Raw genomic sequence first — 23656 nt, forward strand, 5'->3', positions numbered from 1 at the left:
TTGTTCAGGCTAGTTTTCATTGTCATTGTTTGTTTTGCAATGGACCCTGTAGTCCACTCTCCGTACCTCTGATACCCCTTTGTCCCACCCCACACATGCGGTGACCTCACCATTGAGACCAGCATGTCCAGAGATACAACCTCTCTTATCATCACCCAGTGCCTGGGCTTGCCTCCGCTTACCCGCCCCTCCATACCCCTGTCTGCACATTATGCCAGAATCTATTCTACCACGCCCATAAATCTGCTCCTTTTATTCTTTGCCCCAACGCTCTAGCGACCATTTTTGATAGCCTTTAGCCGCACCCTCATCCTACTATCCCTCTGTTCCTCGGGTATGTGGAGTATAACCCAGGCCCTGCATGTCCCCAGTCACCCTATTTGTTGACTTCTGCGATCGAAAAACTTGCCTCATGCATGTCAACATCAGAAAGCCTCCTCCCTAAGTTTGCCTTACTCACCGCTTAGCACACTCTGCCAATCCTGATGTCCTTGCCGTGTCCGAATCCTGCTTAGGAAGGCCACCAAAATTCTGAGATTTCCATACCCAACTATAACACTTTCCGTCAAAGAGAACTGCCAAAGGGGGAGGAGTTGCAATCTACTGCAGAGATAGCCTGCAAAGTTCTGTCATACTTTCCAGTCTATGCCCAAACAGTTCGAACTCTAATTTAAAAAATTATCTCTCCAGAAATAAGTCTCTCACTGTTGCCGCCTGCTACCGACCCCCCTCAGCTCCCAGCTGTCCTGGACACCATCTGTGAATTGATCGCCCCCATCTAGCTTAGAGTTTGTTCTGTTAGGTGACCTAAACTGGGATATGCTTAACACCCGGCAGTCCTACAATCCAAGCTTGATGCCCTCAATCTCACACAAATCATCAAGGAACCCACCAGGTAACACCTAAATCCGTAAACATGGGCACCTAATAGACATTATCCTGACCAACCTGCCTCCAAAATACACCTCTGCTGTCTTCAATCAAGATCTCAGCGATCACTGCCTCATTGCCTGTATCCGCCACGGGTCTGCGGTCAAAGGACCACCCTCATCACTGTCAAACGCTCCCTAAAACACTTCTGCGAGCAGGCTTTCTAATCGACCTGGCCCGGGTACCCTGGAAGATTGACCTCATCCCGTCAGTTGAGGATGCTGGTCATTCTTTAAATGTTACTTCCTCACCATATTAGACAAGCATGCTCCTTCAAAAATGCAGAACCAAGAACAGATATAGCCCTTGGTTCACTCCAGACCTGACTGCCCTCGACCAGCACAAAAAACCTGTGGCGAACTGCAATAGCATCGAAGAGCCCCGCATATGCAACTGTTCAGGGAAGTCAGGAACCAATACACCAGTCAGTCAGGAAAGCAAAGGCCAGCTTTTTTCAAGCAGAAATTCGCATCCTGTAGCTCTAACTCCAAAAAGTTCTGGGATACTTGTAAAGTCCATGGAGAACAAGAGCCCTCCTCCCAGCTGCCCACATGCACTGAGGCTAGGTAACACGGTCACCACCGATAAATCCGTGATAATCGAAGACTTCAACAAGCACTTCTCAATGGCTGGCCATGCCTTCTTCCTGGCGACTCCAACCTTGGCCAACAGCCCGCCCCCCGCTTACTCGCCAAGCCTCCCCAGCTTCTCCTTTACCCAAATCCATATAGCAGATGTTCTGAAAGAGCTGGAAACCTGGACCCATACAAATCAGCTGGGCTTGACAATCTGGACCCCTATTTCTGAAACTGTCCGCGCCATTGTCGCACCCCCTATTACCAGCCTGTTCAACCTCTCCTTCGTATCATCTGAGATCCCCAAGGATTGGAAAGCTGCCGCGGTCATCCCCCTCTTCAAAGGGGAGACACCCTGGACCAAACTGTTACAGACCTATACATCCTGCCCCTCCTACTCTAAGGTCTTCGAAACCAAGTCAACAAACAATCACTGACCACTCGAATCCCACTTACCTTCTCCGCTGTGCAATCCGTTTCCCGACGGTCCGGATGCCCTCACTGCACGCCGCAAGTACTAAACGACATCATAACCGCCATCGATATAAACGTTACTGTGCAGCCGTCTTCATCGACCTGCCAAGGCTTTCGACTCTGTCAATCACCATATTCTTATCGCAGACTCAGTAGCCTCGGTTTTCTAATGATGCTTGCCTGTTCACCAACTACTTTGCAGACAGAGTCAGTGTGTCAAACGGAGGGCATTGTGTCCGGTCTCTGTGCAGTCTCTATGGGGGTACCACAGTTCAATTCTCGGCCGACTCTTTTTCTATACATCAATGAGTGTGCTCTTCTGCGCGATTCTCCTGATTCACCTCTACGCAGACGACACAATTCTATTACTCCGCCCTTCCTTGGACACTGTGCTATCTAACCTCCAACGAGCTTCAATGCATACAACACTCCTTCACGTGCCTCCAACTGCTCTTAAACGCAGTAAAACCAAATGCTGTTTCACCGTTCCTGCCTGCACCCGCACCCGACTAGCATCACCACCCTGGACGGTTCCGACTAGAATATGTGGACATCTATAAGTACCTAGGTGTCTGGCTAGACTGCAAATCTCCTTCTCAGACTCATATCAAACATCTCCAACCAAATCAAATCAGAAATCGGCTTCTATTCGCCACAAAGCTCCTTCACTCACCCGCAAACTTACCCTAGTAAAACTACTATCCTGCCGATCCTCGACTCGGGATGTTCTACAAAATAGCTTCACACTCTACTCAGCAACTGGATGCAGTTTATCACAGTGCATTCGTTTTTTACTAAAGCACCTTATACGACCCACCACTGCGACTGTATCCCTAGTCGGCTGGCCCTCGCTACATGTTCGTCGTCAGACCACTGGCTCCAGGTCATCTACAAGGCTATGCTAGGTAAAGTGCCCCTTATCTCAGTTCACTGGTCACGATGGCTACACCCACCAGCAACACGCGCTCCAGCAGGTGTATCTCACTGATCATCCTAAAGCTAAAACCTAATTTGGACGCCTTTCCTTCAGTTCTCTGCTGCCTGCGACTGGAACGATATGCAAAAATCTCTGAAGTTGGAAACTTTATCTTCCCTCAACAACTAAAAATCTGCTATCCGAGCAGCAACCGATCGCTGCAGCTGTACATAGTTCCATCTGTAAACTACCCACCCAATTACCTACCCACCCCATACTACATTTATTTACTTTTCTGCTCTTTTGCACACCAAGTACCAATACTCTTCTTGCACATGATCATCTGATGATTTATCACCCAGTGTTAATCTGCTAATTTAATTATTTGATTTATTGCCACTCATGCCTTTTGCCACAACATGTTATATAATTCTCTTTTTTCGTCTCCATGTTATTACTCTTTATTGTTTACTCCATGGTGTAACTCTGTTTGCTTTCACACTGCTATGCTTTATCTTGGCCAGGTCGCAGTTGCAAATGAGAACTTGTTCTCAACTAGCCTACCTGGTTAAATAAAGGTGAAATTAAAAAAAAAAAAAAAAAAAAAAAAATTGTAGCCTTGTGCTATTTGACTGACAAACTTCAGATGGTGAGCTTGGAGTTTGATACAGATAATAAAAGACTAACATACTAGGCTAATAGTAGTTATATCTGCTCTTATAGAAATATATGAACCTCTACCTACCGCTACTACCGATACATAAATGTTTACGCCCTTACCATTTCTTTACACAGGAGACTATTGTATTGTTGTGACTTTATTTTCATTCATCTGATGACTGATATTTATCTAATCAACTAAATATATTTAATTGTTACCTGATTAAATTAATCATGTAACAATTAACTCATTAGGATTTGGGGCACCATGAGAGCGGTTGTTTAAAAGAGTTACCATCTCCTGAATTAAACTCTAAAGGTCTTTACCTATCACATCCATAAAACAGTCAACGTATTAATCATAACCTTGTATCATATCATCATTATAAACAGTTGTAACCTCCTGCATCTGCAAAAAATCCAGCCTTACTTATGATTCAGTAGTACACAAATTGGTTTAATTATTTATTTACTAGCTAACTAAATGATAACACAGGATAAACATACAGACTTAATACATTAGAAACAGGTCCCTAGCAGACTGACACAATAGATATGGAGAGAGAGAAAGAAAGAGACACTTATCGTTGGTATATTTTAGAAACTACTCTCACAGTAATCATATACTTTGCACACGAACCGCCGCCCATTTGGAGTAAGAAATCGCTGTGTATCGCTGTCGGAACTAGGCCTTCTTAAAAAGGGTGTTAGGCCTTTCCGCGGCACGCTTGTAAGGCTCTGATTGTCCAAAAGGGGTCCCCACTCGTCTCTTCTACTGTTGTTCTCTGCCGTCGTTCGGTATCCGGTGACTTGTCGTGTAGTCCTGAACAGAACTACAGTTTATTCTACTTTCCATTCACTCCTGAAGCTGCCTCTTTGAAGATAGGCTAGCCAGCCGTGTCGATGGTTCCCATTGGGTGATGAGAGTAGTGTACTAAGGTGATTTGAGAAGAGTAGTAGAATGGTCCCACTTAAATTCACTTTTCTAGATATTTTACTTAGGACAGCTAATCAGCCGTACCAGTGATTTTCCGGGAGGTGACGTTATTGTCTCTACCTCGTGTTGAGATTTCAGAGTTCAAACCACTTTGGACGTGAGCTGCAGCTACACGCCTCTCTGGTCTGATATGTTAATTCTTAACCCACCATTTTATGCAGTTCATTCAAAAGGGGCAGTTCGAGACGCTGACACGCTCTCTGACTTCACTCAAGGTGCGGTGACGACTCAGTTGTACAAAGTTATAGAAACAATTTCCTCTTATAGTTTCTAAGATCACATCCCTCTCTTAACAAAAATGCTTTCATCATTTTTCATATTTCATACACAACGTCAAGGATGGAGACATTGTACATGTAGTGTATATACTTTTCTAGTTACAGTATTTCCTTTATAACCTTTTAGAATGTGTTAGAGTTTCGGTGGGAAATGTCTGTGAAACAAAGGCACATTCCTGTGTGAATTTGGAGAGGGAGATGGCTGAAAGTTCTGTTGCTTAATTTGACTCTCAAATTCAAAGACAAGACATTGCCAGATTTCAAGGCTTTTTCAATCTACAAGGCTTTTTAAAAGGTTCCTTGAAAAAACACATTGTAGTGTACCATGTCAGGATAAAGGTTGAGATCCTCCCCCAAAATCAGTTCAGTATGGCTCCTCCATGGCAGTAGACCTACAGGCTATAATATCACACGTTTCTATTCCCTACATGCCTGGGAACATGTCACTCTAAAACTCTCTGTGTTGTTTTGACAGGATGCTGACACACCACGCTGATGAACTATCAAAAGGGTCCCATAGTACTGGTAGCATACTGTATGCCTGCGCTACACTATGCTACGCTATGCTGTGTGTCTGAGAGTGGTTTGATTCCTCTGTATTCGTCCCGCCTGGTGTCAAAACGTGCCTGGCAGGAACAGTTTGCTGCTCAGTCGTGTCTGTGTTTGAATCTATCAGGGAGTGATCCTACGAGCACACACCTGCAGGGAGTTGTGAAGCAGCATATCTGTAGTGGTTTTCACGGCTGCCTGACCTTATGCCAGTGGTGGGCCGTCAGGGCCTGCAAGGCCTTCTCTGCTGGCCTAAACATCATCAGAATATAATTTTTTTTTAAATATATTTTCCCACAAATATGTATTAAATTATTCCCCAGAGTAAGAGTTATACTCTTCATTTCATAGCTTTCCTCTTGGTTGCACTGCTTCCAGCCCCAGGTTGAGATTTGGAGGGCTGGTCTTTACGTTAGATCTTTTATCCAATCATATTCAGCCATCATGTGTTGCCAGGGGTCTAAAATCTGCCCTCAGGCCTTCAGAATCAACAGTGCGGGCGCTTGTAGCTTAAAGTGAATGGAAATTAAAATTTTTGTGTCAACCAATCAGCTTTAGAGTTGGCTATTGTACGCCTGCTGGCTGGCTCCAGTGTTACACAGGAGCCAGCTAGCAGGCGTAGGGCGTCCACGTCTTTGATTGGATTACCAATATTGAGAGGCAGGTCCTATGGGCAGGTCTATGCAGATCTAGGAAACTAAATTTGATAAACGAATTAATTCGTGTTCTACTGTTTTTGAACCACAATGGCGGAAGGAGGAGAAGATATCGATTTGGTCGAGGATATAATTTAACGCCATTCTCAAGACGAACTTTTCAAGAAAAGTTAGACATTGTAAGGAGAGGTCGCCCGACGCCACAAAGCCTGTACAGGCGGGAAAGGGTTCGTTCGTTCGCCACTTTCAAAGTTTCAACTATGAGCGCTGTAAATGGCTCACAGGCTCCGAGAAGCACTGCAAACTGTACTGCTGGGAATGCCTATTATTTGCAAGTGATCGATTTGGTGTTGGAGCCACACTGGCTTTGCAAACTTGAGTTGTCTAACCAAGGCAGCAACGAGACACCAAAGTACGGCTGGGCACTTACAAGCAATGGTGCTTTTGAAAACGTTTGGGGACACCAGAGTGGAGCTACAGCTCTCACTCGTCCTGCGTTATGTGACGGACACGGGAGTCAAGGAGCGATTTATCCGGTTTGAAGATGTGACAAGCGGCAAGCGAGCTGATGACATTGCCGCTCTTATTTTCCGTTTCTTGGAGGAAAATGAATGTAGTCTGGAAAAAGTTGTGGCACAGTGTTTTGATGGCGCAGCAGTCATGGCATCTGGACTCAATGGGGTGCAGGCTAAAGTTAAGGAGAGGGCACCGATGGCCTTATTCATTCACTGCTATGCACATCGACTAATTTAGTACTGACCAAGGAGCCTCAAAGCTTAAAGAATGCAAGGTCTTCTTTGCCACCTCAATGGCCTTGCAGCATTTTTCTCACGATCCCCTAAGCGCACGCAACTGTCTAATAATCAGTCTTTGGTGAGTAGGCATACAATGCATGTTATTTTTTTAATTAAATGTGTATGTATGTTTCGCATTTTATTTCGTTAATATTAATAGCCTATATATTAACAAAATAAAATGGCAAATAGCCTATGTTGCAATTATTTGTTTTCTTTTATTTTCAGTGAATAGTTATGTGTCTTTATCATCACGGTGAAACTGCTTTGGGTGCGACAATGCGCTGTTTAAGTGACACACTGTATTTATTTTTTGGGGGACTTAAAGCTCAAAGTTTGTGGACCAGAAATGGATAGAAGAAGAATATTAATATAACTCTGTTGCACTCGACTATGTTCTTGCCTATTAGTTGAACTGTACTGTATTGTACTCTTCCCCTGCAATTCTCTGAAAAAAATGTCAATTTCAAGGTGACGCAACGCCTGGTTATACTGCGTTTCTGTCTAAATGTATAGTGTCTAGAGCCATGGCATCTAAATGATGGTAATAACAGGTGGATTAATTCGGGTGGGACTGTGTAGGACCTCACTGAAGGCCCAGGCGCCAGGCCCACGGCACGCTACTGCCTTATGCCCTTATTCCATCTCTTCAGATCATTTGTTTTCGCTCCCGCTAGAGAGAGAGGTAATCTCATTGGTTCATTTCTAGCTAAAAAAAGTGCAGCACAGTCGAGTTATCACAATGTTTCTGTAATACTCCAAGCATCCCCAGGAGCTTTCTGCTGTCGGGGAGCGAATAGGCCTGCGAGGGGTTGCTGGTGTCACGCTTGCAGGGAGTGAGGCTAATCTGTATTAAGCGTGTTTCATCCTTGTAGTCTGGGTCTGTGTGTTCAGGAACAGCGAGAGGGCCCTCTGCTGAATGGGGTCCTGGCAGGTCGGGTCCAAGGGGTGCCCACTATCGCCCCTCCAGATGGAGGCTGAGCCCAGACCAAGGAACCTTGGGTCAAATCCCACCCAGCAGCTTCCTCTCCTCTCTTGGCCTGCAGTGTTGGGGCCATTGGGGGCGCCCCTGTCTGCCTGCACGCTAATCCATACAGATACACATGCAGGGCTCAGCCCCTCAACCTCAAACCCACTCAGAGCAGCTCTGGACCACAGATAAAGGCTGACAGGATGGGGCTGGGTTATAGGGGACTGATAAGAGGACTACACAAGCACAGTATTTTTCAAGCTAGTCTGAGCGAGACTGTTTGTGTGTGCGCATGTGGATGTGTGTGGAGGGGCTGCTGGCACTGTGCCTGCTTGGATCATGGTAGTGTCTGTTTGGAGAACTGCAATGTGTCACCTCCCTAGCCCTCTGTTCCTCACCCCCTGATCACTTCAACAGTCTCACAGGGGATTCATAGGACATCACCTTCCGTCCCTAAAAATAATTATATAATCTCTCATTAAGTTCAGTAGTTGATTCAATCATCCTCTTTCCTCCTTGCTTCTGTGAGGTTCTTTTTCATTATTACCATCATTATGTTCCTTTGTGTGGCAGCACAGTTTGATTAACACAAACTAGCTGTCACTAAACATTGCTAATAAATGTCCCTAATGCCTGAATTATTTAGTTTGCACTTTGCAGTGAGCATGTGCAGTGGACTTGAAATAAAATTGGCAAGCTGATGTCATTATATCCTAACATTACTTGAATTTTGAAATGTGTGTAGTAGGAAATTGGTTTATTGATTTATTGAAAAGCTGCGAGTGAAAAGTGGTAGTGAAATTCTCTGTGGGAAGCCTTTACCTCAAACTCCTGTTTGCTCCTCTCCCTTCCCAATACTCTGCTCCTCATCAGCTGTAACGGTTTCTCTCCTCCTTTTCGTCTGAAGAGGAGGAGTAGGGATCGGACCAAAACGCAGCGTTGTATGAAGACATGATGAATATTTATTAAAGCAAAGACGAATACGAAAAAACACTTCGAAAATTACAAAACAACAAACGACGTTAAACAGACCTGAACTTGTGAACATAAAAAACAATGAACGCACGAACAGGAAAGAAAGAATGAATGAACGAGACAGTACCGTGTGGTGTAACAAACACAGACACAGCAACAATCACCCACAAACAAACAGTGTGAACAACCTACCTTAATATGGTTCTCAATCAGAGGAAACGTCAAACACCTGCCCCTAATTGAGAACCATATCAGGCAACACATTGAACCCAACATAGAAACACATAACATAGACTACCCACCCAGCTCACGTCCTGACCAACTAAACAAAGTTAAACAAAGGAAAATAAGGTCAGGAACGTGACATCAGCAGGCTAGGCCACGGGGCAGCAACCTACCCTCGGTATGCTAATACCTGTTTCCCTGCCACACCGTTGGCTACACCAGGAGATAAATTAATACTTGGTGATTTTAATATTGTTTTCAGCGGCACTATCGCTTTAAGATTATCAACAACATATGTTTGAGGATTGTGTGTGGAGCCAGGGCTAATTAGGGTGGTGTCTTTAGGCCCCTGGTTAGGTGCTGAGGGGTGAGCTTGCTATTCCCCTGCTGTTCTATTGAACCCCCAACTAGGGGATGATGTGCACCCCCCATCCGTGTTTCTAGCTGTCTTATGGTAATGTGGGGGGTGGCCGTGTCCCGTCCCGTGTCTTAAAAAGGGAGATTAAATTGAAAATCTTTTCACAGCTGCTTAGCAGAGGCACACTATCTTATTAGGGTGCTAGGACAACATGGTTAGAGGAGTCATTAATATGCATGGGAGGCCAGGAGCAACTGACCCTATAATTAGAACATGGGGTCTCGCTAAGACATGAACCCATCCCTTTTTTAAAGCGACGCAGAGATCTAACTAGTCATCCCCCCTCCACACATCTAACAACCACCCCTCAGAACATCCTCAAATGAGTAACTCCCCATACAGTGTCATACTGAGCAGAAGAAACAGCAAAACTTCCCAGGGCGTCTCCCCCTTCCCCTCTAAAATGAGCTAATCCTTGCCCCCTCCATCACACGTCCATAATTCACACCTCACGCTTTGGAACTGGTTTGGGACCCCTGCTGCTGAAACAGAAGGCCCAACCAAATAGACTTTGTCTCGCTTCATAAAGTAGACTAAGCTTGTCTCACTCTTTTCCTTTCTTTAACCTCGGCCTGTTCCTCTCTCATGTAAACAGAACCAAGTCTCACTGCCTTTGTAAAGTAAACAAAACATCCAAGACAAAGACCCCCTAAAGTGATTTCCTTTTTTAAAAATGTGATCGCCTCATTTGCTTAACCTTGATTGTTTATGTGTCTCTGTGTAAACAGTCAGCTCGGTTGTAAATGCACTGTGTTTCTTTCGGGGTGTTTTCTGTGATTTCTTTATTATTGGATGATTGTGACTCAAAGTAAATGTGTGCCTTTTCACAGGCTGTCAAAACTGAATAAGAGGATAGTGTACACTTTTTTAGAGTACAGCCCTTTGCTGGACTCTTGCAATATGACCATAGATGACTGGTCTACAATTGGGAAGGACATTGAGGTACTTGGTGTTGTCATTTCTCACTCTAACACTAACCATAACCCTGACTTTAACCATATGCATAAGCAGATGCATTATGATACAACATAATGTATTACAATAATACAACAGTCTCAAATCATTCCCTGAAGTAAAAGTCAGTTATCACAATTTTTTATGTAACCATGCTGTTTGTGGTACTGTACTGGTGCTTTTGTAATAAATACAGTAGTCATTTGAAAAAGCTTGTGGCAAGATGTAGACTACACATTTTGACCTTGGAACTTCAAGTCTGATCCTGTTCTCTATTGCCTCTTGGTTCCAGAAACACTATGAGAAGTATGACGGTTTTGTCATCCTCCACGGCACGGACACCATGGCCTACACAGCATCTGCTCTGTCCTTCATGTGTGAGCACCTGGGGAAGCCTGCCATCCTCACCGGCTCCCAGGTACACCTGCCATCCTCACCGGCTCCCAGGTGCACCTGCCATCCTCACCGGCTCCCAGGTGCACCTGCCATCCTCACCGGCTCCCAGGTGCACCTGCCATCCTCACCGGCTCCCAGGTACACCTGCCATCCTCACCGGCTCCCAGGTACACCTGCCATCCTTATGGCTGAACTGCCTGATTAAGATAACAGAAGCGTGATATGTTGTTTATATGACCTCTTGCAGGTGCCGATCTATGAGTTGAGGAACGATGGAAGAAACAACCTCTTGGAGTCACTGCTGATCGCCGGTCAGTTTTCGATTCCTGAGGTGAATAGTGGAGGGAGGCTTCTTGGTAGCGCAGTTGCCTACAAGTCACCTGTACCTGTTTTTGAACGTGAATTTATGTTGAATAATTTATTTTATTTGAACCTTTATTTAACTAGGAAAGTCAATTAAGAACAAAGTGCCTTAGACCGCTGCGCCACACAATCATCAAGTGTTGATGAATGAAATCTTCAATTCCCAGTTGCTATTATTTATATCAGACTAATTCCCCATTGCATGTCTTTTGTACTGAAATTATTTTTCATCTTGCTGAAGTGTGTCAGTCTAGCTTTTTAAGCTGCTGTGGATTGGAGCTTTTGTGATATAACTTAATGCGAATTTCAACATAAATCAAATCCACTGAGATAGTAGAGGCTATGTTGTACCTGATTGATAAAGGTGTGAGGATAAACTATGTTGTCAGACAATAGGCACCAAAAGCCTTAAACCTCTTGTTTAACAAGACTGTTCAGTAAAGCATGAGAATGTGCGAGTGTCGCAATACAGGACCTAACCTGAAACTGCCAGATGAGACTTCAGAGTTGTGTCAAAGGGTGTTTGTCTTTAAGAGTCGCGGAATAACAAACGTACACACTCTCTGGGGCCTTTAACGAATGATGTATCTAGAGAATGTGCTGCTATCAACAAAGATGGATTGATACATTTTAAATGAAGATATGAGGAAAATGTAGTTGTAATTGTGTTTAATCAATGGCTCTGTCACATGCTCTGTTAAATCAATAGCACAAAATAGCCAAGCGCTAATTTACCTTAGCATTGTGTCTGTTGAAGGGAATATATACAGTGGCAAGAAAAAGTATGTGAACCCTTTGGAATTACCTGGATTTCTGCATAAATTGGTCATAAAATTTGATCTGATCTTCATCTAAGTCAAACACAGTCTGCTTAAACTAATAACACACAAACAATTATACGTTTTCATGTCTTTATTGAACACACCGTGTAAACATTCACAGTGCAGGGTGGGAAAAGTATGTGAACCCTTGGATTTAATAACTGGTTGACCCTCCTTTGGCAGCAATAAACTCAACCAAATGTTTTCTGTAGTTGCGGATCAGACCTGCACAACGGTCAGGAGGAATTTTGGACCATTCATCTTTACAAAACTGTTTCAGTTCAGCAATATTCTTAGGATGTCTGGGGTGAACTGCTCTCTTGAGGTCATGCCACAGCATTTTAAATCGGGTTGAGGTCAGGACTCTGACTGGGCCACTCCAGAAGGCGTATTTTCTTCTGTTGAAGCCATTCTGTTGTTGATTTACTTCTGTGTTTTGGGTCGTTGTCCTATTGCATCACCCAACTTCTGTTGAGCTTCAATTGGCAGACAGAGAGCCTTACATTCTCCTGAAAAATGTCTTGATTAACTTGGGAATACATTTTTCCATCGATGACAGCAAGCTGTCCAGGCCCTGAGGCAGCAAAGCAGCCCCAAACCATGATGTTCCCTCCACCATACTCCCCCATACTGTTGGTGTGCTGTGCCTTTTTTTCTCCACACATAGTGTTGTGTGTTCCTTCCAAACAACTCAACTGTAGTTTAATATGTCCACAGAATATTTTGCCAGAAGCGCTGTGGAACATCCAGGTGCTCTTTTGCAAACTTCAGACGTACAGTAATGTTTTTTTTGGACAGCAGTGTCTTCTTCCATGGTGTCCTCCCATGAACATCATTCTTATTTAATGTTTTACATATCGTAGACTCTTCAACAGAGATGTTAGCATGTTCCAGAGATTTCTGTAAGTCTTTAGCTGACACTCTAGGATTCTTCTTTTAACCTCATTGAGCATTCTGCACTGTGCTCTTGCAGTCATCTTTGCAGGACGGCCACTCCTAGGGAGAGTAGCAACAATGCTCAACTTTCTGCATTTATAGACAATTTGTCTTACTGTCGACTAATGAACATCAATGCCTTTAGGGATACTTTTGTAACCCTTTCCAGCTTTATGCAAATCAACAATTCTTAATCTTGGGTCTTCTGAGATCTTTTGTTCGAGGCATGGTTCACATCAGGCAATGCTTCTTGTGAATAGCAAACTCAAATTTTGTGAGTTTTTTTTATAGGGCAGGGCAGCTCTAACCAACATCTCCAATCTTGTCTCATTGATTGGACTCCAGGTTAGCTGACTACTGACTCCAATTAGCTTTTGGAAAAGTCATTAGCCTAGGGGTTCACATACTTTTTCCAACCTACACTGTGAATGTTTAAATGATGTATTCAATAATTTGTGTGTTATTAGTTGAAGCACACTGTGTTTGTCTATTGCTGTGACTAAGATCAGATCAAATTTTATGACTAATTTATGCATCAATTCAGGTAATTCCAAAGGGTTCACATACTTTTTCTTGCCACTGTATATATACTACAGCCATAGTATTATCTCTTCTGAGGTTTCATTTGTTCCCCATCTGTTTCTCTCTAGGTGTGTGTGTATTTCAATCACAAGCTGTACCGAGGGAACCGTGTGACCAAGGTGGACTCTGGGAGTTTCAATGCCTTCAAGTCTCCTAACCTGCCTCCTCTGGTCAGATCTGAAGTAATCAAGGGGTATCATACTGGCTCTGTCCTGTTATGTGCTCATAGTGTATCTATATCAAGTCAAATCTTAGACGTGGCCGATAGATGGATGTTTTCACTGAACTCTCTCCCTCTCCCCTGCAGTTAACTGGGACACGATATTGAGGGCGAACACGACCGCACGGTTCAAAGTGAGCACTCAGATGAACCGTAACGTGGGTCTGCTGCGGCTCTTCCCAGGCATCACTGCATTGACCTTAAGAGGCTTCCCAGGGTGGGGATGGGGTGGAGGTGAAAAGGGGTGGATAGTGGCTCTGCCCTGTGCCTGTTTCCCATTTAACCACATCATTAAACCACAACTGTCTTTCGTACTTCTGATATACTGTAATACTGAAAGTAATATATACTGAACAGAAATATAAATGCAACATGCAACAATTTCAAAGATTTTACTGAGTTACAGTTCATATAAGGAAATCAGTCAGTTGAAATAAATTCACTAGGCCCTCACATGACTGGGCAGGGGCACAGCCGTGGGTGGGCCTGGGAGGGCATAGGCCCACCCACTCGGGAGACAGACCCAGCCAATCAAATGTGTTTTCCCCACAAAAGGGCGTTATTACAGATAGAAATACTCCACAGTTTCATTAGCTGTCCGGGTGACTGGTCTCAGATGATCCCGCAGGTGAAGAAGCTGAATGTGGAAGTCCTGGGCTGGCGTGGTTACACGTGGTTGTGAGGATGGTTGGACGTACTGCCAAATTCTCTAAAAGGACGTTGGTGGTGGCTTATGGTAGAGAAAGGAACATTAAATTATCTGGCAACAGCTCTGGTGGACATTCCTGCAGTCAGCATGACAATTGCACTCTCCCTCAACTTGAGACATCTGTTACTTTGTGTTTTGTGACAAAACTGCACATTTTAGAGTGGCCTTTTAATGACCCCAGCACAAGGTGCATCTGTGTAATGGCCATGCTGTTTAATCAGCTTCTTGATAAGCCACACCTGTCAGGTGGATGGATTATCTTAACAAAGGAGAACAGGGATGTAAACAAATTTGTTCCAGAAATTTGAGAGAAATAAGCTTTTTGTGCATATGGAAAATGTTTGGGTTCTTTTATTTCAGCTCATGAAACATGGGACCAACACTTTACATGTTGCGTTTATATTCTTGTTCAGTATAGTAATATCCTGTTGTAGAAAGACTAAATCAGCCCATTTGGAGCCACCTTCATCTAAAAGTCTTCATTGCAGCTATGTTGTGGTGTATCCTCTCATGAAGGCCCTACTTTGTTTTCTGACAAGCCACCATCATGTGGGTGTTCCAAGTGGTCTGCATACAGCCAGGATCTGCTCTGGGGTTGCCAGCAGCACTTAGCCCAGTGAAAAATGAGACAGGGTTATGGGGCATGTCCAATTACCCACTAAAGACAAGGGTGGTGGCACCGACATTTAAACACTTAGATACACCTCCCTATCTACAGACTGAGGGGAGGATGACTTTACTGTCTCAATCTGGTCCCTCTGCCATGTTGCTTTTTCATCTGTTTTAATCACTTGCTTCTTTTTTGACTATGCATCAGGCTCTCCTCTGCCTTCCACGGTCTCTGCCATCATGGGGGTTATTTAGGAATCTGTGTTGCACACATTTTTGGCTAGCTAGAGGCTTGATCCGAAATCCAATGGAAGATTTGGGGCTATGCCCAGCTCTTGCTATATTTCCCTGCCTGCACAAGTTAGGCCTAAGGTCCAAGGGTTGCCAGGTGAAATTACGCTGTCTCTTAGCACCTTGATGTTAATGGTTCCCCATGCCTGGCCATTTGAGCCGTCTCCTCTCCAGATGCCAGGGCTGGTGTGGTAAAGAGCTTTCCTAGAGCCAGTGAATCACCCTGAGACTGAGAGACAGCCTGGGTGGCATGGGCACCAGATGGGCTGGGGGATGGGGGGGGGGCTGGTAAAGTCTGGGCCTATTGTTAAACCCTATCCTAGCTTGCTCTGTACACTTCTCTCCCTCTCTTTTCCTACCAGCCAGACTAAAATGGCCTATCTTCTCGCTCTCTCTTTCTCTACAGGTGAAGTCCTTCCTGCAGGCGCCCATGGAGGGCGTCGTCCTTGAGACGTATGGTAGTGGTAACGCCCCTGACAACCAAGCTGACCTGCTGAAGGAGTTCCGGAATACCACAGAGAGGGGCGTGATCATTGTTAACTGCACCCAGTGTCTGAGGGGTTCTGTCACCACATCATACGCCACCAGAATGGTAGACCAGAAGACCATGTATGTTTAATGGGTAGGATGTGGATGGATGTGTGTTCTTAACATTTCTTCCTGGTCTCCTCAGGTCCTGAGTGATGCAGGGCTGGTGGCAGCCAGTGACATGACTTCTGAGGCTGCACTCTGCAAGCTGTCCTACGTGCTGGCCAGGAAGGAGCTAAACATAGAGGCCAAGAGGACATTAGGATTCATAGTCTAAACGCACAGTCCTTCAATCCCTACACAATGTTGGCCCCTTGTAGAGAGAATTCTGAAGCCCAACCCCAGTGACATGTCTGAGTCCTATGTCTGAAACAAATATCACATTAGAGTGTAAAGAGAAGTAGATATCAGAGTTGATTCACATGGAGATAAAAGGATCATAGAAGTGACAAGCTGATGACATCTTTGATCATGCTTGACTGTGTCTGTGTGTTGTGCTGTCTGTGTTGCTCTGACTGTGTCTGTGTGTTGTGCTGTCTGTGTTGCTCTGACTGTGTCTGTGTGTTGTGCTGTCTGTGTTGCTCTGACTGTGTCTGTGTGTTGTGCTGTCTGTGTTGCTCTGACTGTGTCTGTGTGTTGTGCTGTCTGTGTTGCTCTGACTGTGTCTGTGTGTTTGTGCTGTCTGTGTTGCTCTGACTGTGTCCTGTGTGTGTCTGCTGTCTGTTGTTGCTCTTGACTGTGTCTGTGTGTTGTGCTGTCTGTGTTGCCCTTTCTTGTGTGTTGTGCTGTCTGTGTTGCTCTGACTGTGTCTGTTTGTTGTGCTGTCTGTGTTGCTCCGTTCTCTGTGTGTTGTGTGCTGTCTGTGTTGCCCTTTCTGTTTGTTTGTGCTGTCTGGTGTTTCCCTGTCTGTGTGTTGTGCTGTCTATGTTTCCCTGTCTGTGTGTTGTGCTGTCTATGTTTCCCTGTCTGTGTGTTGTGCTGTCTGTGTTTCCCTGTCTGTGTGTTGTGCTGTCTATGTTTCCCTGTCTGTGTGTTGTGCTGTCTGTGTTGCCCTGTCTGTGTGTTGTGCTGTCTGTGTTGCCCTGACTGTGTCTTTGTTGTGCTGTCTGTGTTGCCCTGACTGTGTCTTTGTTGTGCTGTCTGTGTGTTATGTGTCCAGATGCTGAGTCAGAACCTGCGGGGGGAGATGATCGGTAACCTGCAGGGGGCCAAGCTCACTCTGAGTGACAGTCGCTTCATTCAGGTCATCGCCAAGTCCCTGAGCATCAATAGTAAGAAGGTGAGGCCACATCACACTGTCACCACCACTGAGACTGCAGGGTTACCTTCCACCTAACAGGTTTTTATCAGGCTCTGGCTTATCTGAGAGGACAGAGCTCCTATTGAAGTACAAAAAACTACTTTCTCCAGTCGTTGCACTGCCAAATGTTGAATCCAACTTTATAGTGTATTTTTTATATCACTCATAACACATTACATAAAACATTCATTTCCTGATGATTGTCAGCCTTTGTATTGGCATGATTTTTCTCTACTGATGTTTCCAGGAGCTTCAAGCCATAAGGGATGCTCTGACCCCCACCTTAGCTTGTGCTGCTTCTAAGATTGGAGACGTGGGGGCCTTAGATGCTTTAAAGGAGATGGTGAGGAACAGTTATTTAAATACAACCTGTCATAATGTCTGTTAGTAAAAAGAATCACTGCAACAACCTCATATTTTATAAGGAGGGAGAGTAGAAAACATGCATGTTCTAACTAACTACATGTTTACTCTCAGTAGGACAGAGTTCAGTCCACATGTTGTTAGTGTTCTAGGACACACATGTTCCCAGACTGATAACACAGACAATGCACTGTCAAATGTGTGTCCTTTTATTACTCCCTTAGTCCCACGGTCCATCTGGTTGAACCTGTCAGTGCAGTGCATACCAAAGATTGAGTTTCATGAGATAACCGACTGGAACCTCAGTAGTCATATTGTGTTAGATGTAAAGATTGATTTTGATATGGTCTCCTTTGCAGTTAACTTTTGACATGAGGATGATTGCCTAGTGTTTCCTGTCAATTTCATTTGAAATAACCCACTTATTTTGGTCTTTGGGAGCTTATTTTATTGAGGTTATATTTCAGTATGAATAGAGGAATGGGTTGGCTACTCTTTTAAAAATGTCTATCAATTCAAGATGGAACTGACCGTGTCCGAAATCTGTCTTCCCTACTACTTACTAAAACGACATGCTGTGTACTAATCGTACTGCATACTATTTAGCAATACTGTTTAGTGAAAACGAATGCAGTAAGCAACAAATATCAACACACTAGGCTCATTCATACTTAGAATGCGTCATCTAATGCGCAGTTACGTTGATTCCCCCCATTCGTTCCTTTTTTATAATCACTTATATGATTATCAGCTGCTTGCTATCAAACACACGTGGGTCTGGAAAGATGATTATCTTCCTCAATAGTGTGCAGCAAATTCTACTAGCCGAAATGCCGAAATTAGTATGACCTGGCATTTAAGCATTCTCAAATGTGAAATTTCACATACTATCAAACGTTCTATTTTTGCATACCCAAAAGGCCTACTATTTAGAACACAATTACATCTATTCGGACACAGCCACTGTCACCATTCAGAAAGGTATGCTCCAGGTACATGTGTAGCACAACATACACTACATGGGTTTGATACCTCAATACACTGTTTTATATACACCGTGGTATCATCACAACAGAATCTACAGTATGTGATGCGTTTCTTGTCATCAGGGCAGTAACCTGAGTCTAGGGGCTATGATGGACGCACCCCTCTGCACATCGCTACCAGTGAGGGCCACCTCAAAGGGGTGCAGTATCTACTGGACCAGGGAGCCACCGTCCATGCCAAAGATTGCAATGGGGACACACCCCTGCGCAACGCTGTGCATTTCAGGTAGGAATGAGCTAACATGTGGGCCAAGACAATAGCTTTACATTTATTTGGGGGGGGGGGGGGGGGGCATTGAGGAATATGGGATGGCATTGGGAGGTTGGGGGAATGGAGTATGATATGTCCTTAACAGCTTTGCCTCTACAATAAATGTTCACCCATCCCTTATGATTCAAGCCCCCAGTAGCCAATTCTAACTGATTTCTTCTATTTGCCCAGGGAGTGGTGTGTGCATCACACAGTAATGATATCATTCACACAGAATTAAGTGGGACATTTGAAATCCCCTGTTGGCCATTAACAACCTCCTTATATTTCCATGACAGTCTTTAGAGCGAATGGTGTACAAGCAGCAGGCAGTTAGACGGCAGCTCATTACAGTGTCTGAGGCAGGGAGTCTGGGCCTGCTAAATGACTATCATATCCAGGAGGGAATGACTGCTACTGGGGCTCTTAGATGGGGGTTGAAACCAGAGGAAGAGTCCTAATGGAGTTTAAAGGCCACCACAATAATTAGCTGCCAATTGGGCTAATTGTAATCTTCTAATACCTCCAGTATTCATTTTTACCCCAAATTGTTATTATTTTCATGTTTTTTTAATCATTCATTGACATTGCTGTGTGCTCATATCATTTCTTTGGGGAATGTAAGACATTCAAGGCTGCAGTGTTTAGTATCATGCTGTGGGTGCCTCAAGGAGAAATGTGTGTGTGTGTGTGTGAACGAGCATTGAGAGAGGTGGATGTAAACCGTTGGCAGGGCAGGCACAGACAAGCCCATGTTGTCTTGGTACGGAAGGGCTGAGGGTTGCAGAGTGGGATCTTCAACCTGGTAGCATAATTAACCTCCGATGCTTGGTTGGGGAAATAGCCATATCCCATTCTGTCTCTCTTACACTGTCAAAATCTCTGTTTTGTTACAGGTCTTTGTGATAATGCAATATGTTCCATTTTGTAAGAGTTACTTGAAATAAATATCAATTTTATTTCAGACAGATTTTCTTTCGTTTTTAGGCTTTATGCCATTTCCTCCTAAGTTTAAACCACATTTCAAAAGCCAACTATTGTTCCTTCCCGATGACCATATAAGGATGGAAACACAGTACAGCGAAGGGTAGTGTCTTGAACCAGTCTTACCTGCCTGTCCACAGCTTCATGGATGACAGAAACGGTCCCTTGTCTCTAGCAAAAGGACTGAAATAGATTAGCCTTGGCTTGCCACTGTTTCTATGGCTTGCCACTGTCTCTATGGCCAAAACCTATCTCAAAGTAGAGCTAGACATGCATGACCAACAGATACCGTAGTGTGTGCATTTAACCTCTTAAACATTTGATGGATGTTCTTAGTTTAAATTCTATGAAAGTCCCTGGTTCTGGCCATGGAGCTGTGCCTTTTGTCTCCACCACTGTGTAGTGCATCCTTGGAGCTGCTGAGACGTTCTGCTCAGGCTCCATGTGTGGGTGGTTAACTGTGGGGGCGTTCGGAACTTGTCCCTACTTGTTTAGCACCCAGTCACAGTGCCACAACTTGTCACTGTCAACAGAGACTATGAGAACTTGCTAGAAAAATGACTAATGCACATTGCAGTCATAGCTCAAACAATGATGGATCACTAGTGTTCCACCTAATGGTCTCAGTTTCACTGATCTCTGACTCGCACTGTGAGCTTGATTCTGCTTTGCACGTGTCATCTTTTCCTTGATTGTAGTACACTGTATATAGCATCTGTACTTGAAAACTGTTTCTCATATCTCTGTGTCTGTCTGTCCATCTCTCTGTCCATCCAGACACAAAGAGGCGGTGAAGTTGCTGAGAGAGACAGGAGCCCGTTTCTCCAGCGATGAGCTGAAGGATGCAGTCGCAGAAGCTGTAACAGGATGGGACACACACACACACACACACAACACACACACACACACACACACACAACACACACACACACACACACACACACACACACACACACACACACACACACACACACACACACACACACACACAACACACACACACCAACACAACACACACACCACACACACCACACACACACACACACAGAACTTTCTCACACATGCATTGCCCGAAGACCCATCCTACATAGTTTGTGCAGGTACGACCAGTTGTCCAAGTTGTCTTACATAAAAACTTGAAATGCTCCCTGACAGCATAGCTCTGGACCACTGCAGCATCCAAACGTCATCACCACAGAACCCTGAACTGCTCTGCCTGGCTGGTGTCCTCACTTTTAGAAAAAAGAGTGGGAGAGATTTTGTCTTTCACTGGAAGCGAACAAGCATACTCATAGTCCTTTTCATAATCGATTAGTGTGATTATACAATAAACCCTGATGTTATTATTACTGTAGATATCTGGTTGTTTTAGTCCCTTTATCATGAAACCACTTGAATAGGAACCCTCCAAGTGAATTCACTGGTGGTGTTTGATGTGTTAAAGTCTGGCATCCAATGCTGACATCGAGGGCCTGGAAATGTGGCACCTGGCCGGGGGAGACCTGAACATACGAGGCTACGACGGGAAGACGCCCATGGATGTGGTGAGTTCGGGACTGGGAGCCTCTCTCCCATTTACAAACATGGGTAGTAAAGGATGGGTACGGTTAAGGTCCCACATAAAATGCTACAGTATTTAATTTGCATATACCCTGCCCATTCCCCTCCCCCATATTCCAATTTGTGCCATCCATAAGTGAGAAACTTATATGCCAAGTTTAGACCATATATTGTGTTCCCTGCAAATATTTTTTATCACATGCGCTGAATACAACTGGTGTAGACTTTACTGTGAAATGTTTGCTTACGAGCCCTTCCCAATAATGCAGAGCTAAAATGAAGTCTTAACACAAGGAATAAAATAAAATATTCAAGAATGGAGCTATATGCAGGGTGTACGAGATCAATGTGCAGGGGTACGAGGTATTTCAGGTAGATATGTACATGAATTCAAGGTGAAGTGACTAGGCATCAGGATAGATATTAATAAGAGTAAAATAAAGAACAGAGTACATGTTGACTCCAATGCATTCGCACAGTTGTCAAGTTGGCTGGATGTCCTTTGGTAGGTGGACCATTCTTGATACACACAGGAAACTACTGAGCGTGAAAAACCCAGCAGCGTTGCAGTTCTTGACACACTCAAACCGGTGCGCCAGGCACCTACTACCATAACCCGTTCAAAGGCACTTAAATCTTATGTCTTGCCTATTCACCCTCTGAATGGCACACATACACAATCCATGTCTCAAGGCTTAAAAATCCTTCTTTAACCGGTCTCCCCCCCTTCTACACTGATTGAAGTGGATTTAACAGGTGATGATAAGGGATCAATAAGGGATCATAGCTTTCACCTGGATTCACCTGGTCAGCCTGTCATTGAAAGAGTGATCCTAATGTTTTGTACACTCAGTACAAAACAATGAGTGTGTGTGTAGGGTCAGTGCAAGATAGACAGTACAGATAGTTCGGGCTTCGGGTGTTGGACAGTAGCAGAGTGAACAGTCTATGGCTTCAGCATTTTTTCGGGCCTTTCTCTGACACTGCCTGATATAGAGGTCCTGGATGGCAGGGAGCTTGGCCCTGAGTGATGTACTGGGCTGTCCGCACCACCCTCTGTAGCGCTTTACGGTGAAGGGTGGTCCATTTGCCAATCCAAGCGGTGATGCAGTGTCACGTTCCTGACCTTATTTCCTTTGTTCAGTCTTGTTTAGTTGGTCAGGATGTGAGCTGGGTGGGCATTCTATGTTATGTGTTTCTATGTTTGGTTTAGGGTTGTCAACTAGCCTGATATGGTTCTCAATCAGGGGCAGGTGTTTTACATTTCCTCTGATTGGGAACCATATTTAGGTAGGCTGTTCTCACTGTTTGTTTGTGGGTGATTGTTCCTGTTCATTGCGTTCTTCGTGGTCTGTATGTTCACATGTTCAGGTCTGTAGCGTCGTTAGTTTCATTTTCTGTTTATTGTTTTTGTTCGTGTTAAGTGTTTCCAATAAATATGGAAACATACCACGCTGCGCTTTGGTCCTCCTCTCTTCCACCTAACGACGAGCGTTACAGAATCACCCACCACAAATGGACCAAGCAGCGTGGTAACAGGCAGCGGCAGCAGGAGCAGCGCAAGGAGGAATGGACATGGGAGCAGAGTCTGGACTACACTACGTGGGAGGAGATCGACAGGTGGGCCCTCGACCCAGGGAGAATGCCGGAGCCCGCCTGGGATTCTCTGGAGCAGTGTGAGAAGGGATACCGGCGAATGGAGGCAGCACGGCGACGCGGTAGGAAGCCCGAGAGACATCCCCAAAAATTTCTTGGGGGGGGGGGCTAAAAGGGAGTGTGGCGAAGTCAGGTAGGAGACCTGCGCCAACTTCCCGAGCTTACCGTGGAGAGCGTGAGTACGGGCAGACACCGTGTTATGCGGTAAAGCGCACGGTGTCTCCTGTACGTGTGCTTAGCCCGGTGCGGTACATCCCAGCTCCACGTATCGGCCGGGCTAGATTGAGCATTGAGCCAGGTGCCATGAAGCCGGCTCAACGCGTCTGGTCTCCAGTGCGTCTCCTCGGGCCGGCATACATGGCACCAGCCTTACGCATGGTGTCCCCGGTTCGCCAACACAGCCGGGCTACGGGGAGCATTCAACCAGGTAAGGTTGGGCAGGCTCGGTGCTCAAGGGAGCCAGTACGCATGCACGGTCCGGTATATCCGGCGCCACCTCCCCGCCCCAGCCCAGTACCACCAGTGCCTACACCACGCACCAGGCTTCCAGTGCGTCTCCAGAACTCTGTTCCTCCTCCACGCACTCGCCCTGTGGTGCGTGTCTCCAGCCCGGTACCATCAGTTCCGGCACCACGCACCAAGCCTCCTGTGCGTCTCCAGAGCCCTGTGCG

At 45.0% G+C, this 23656-nt stretch overlaps 1 pseudogene; it reads left to right on the top strand.

Annotated features, from left to right (window-relative positions):
• The window catches only part of LOC111962975 (60 kDa lysophospholipase-like), a 29385-nt pseudogene that overhangs the window by 4119 nt on the left and 1610 nt on the right, over positions 1 to 23656 (top strand).

This window comes from Salvelinus sp. IW2-2015, linkage group LG4q.2 (genome assembly GCF_002910315.2).
Source record: "Salvelinus sp. IW2-2015 linkage group LG4q.2, ASM291031v2, whole genome shotgun sequence".
Taxonomy (NCBI): domain Eukaryota; kingdom Metazoa; phylum Chordata; class Actinopteri; order Salmoniformes; family Salmonidae; genus Salvelinus; species Salvelinus sp. IW2-2015.